The sequence below is a fragment of the Buceros rhinoceros genome, unplaced genomic scaffold, assembly GCF_000710305.1.
Source record: "Buceros rhinoceros silvestris isolate BGI_N320 unplaced genomic scaffold, ASM71030v1 scaffold379, whole genome shotgun sequence".
Taxonomy (NCBI): Eukaryota; Metazoa; Chordata; class Aves; order Bucerotiformes; family Bucerotidae; genus Buceros; species Buceros rhinoceros.
In genome coordinates this window covers 17,687-18,045 of record NW_010429519.1, presented here as the reverse complement: position 1 = coordinate 18,045, position 359 = coordinate 17,687, and positions in this window count along the sequence as shown.

The window sequence follows — 359 nt, the reverse complement described above, 5'->3', positions numbered from 1 at the left end:
CGGGCTCGCTCCTCAGACCCGCAGCAGGCTCCCACCAAGCAGCCACACACCCTTTCACCCAGCACAGAGCTGAGGGCTGGGACACAGCAGCACCAAGGGCTACAGGAATCCATTCTCACACCAGCAGCCCCCTCCCAAGCCCTGCCGGACCAAAGCAGACAGCACAGAACCTACCTCAGCCCCCAGGGGCAAAGCACCATCATCCTCACAGCCCCAGCTCTCCCCACTAGCAGCCTGCCCTTGCAGGGAGGGGGCGGCTTTTGTGCGCAGGTCATTAGGGGTGGCAGCTGGTGGCACCATTCATAGCTGGCGACACTGACTGAATCGCCACCAGCTGGGCCAGGGCGGGGATGTGGCCC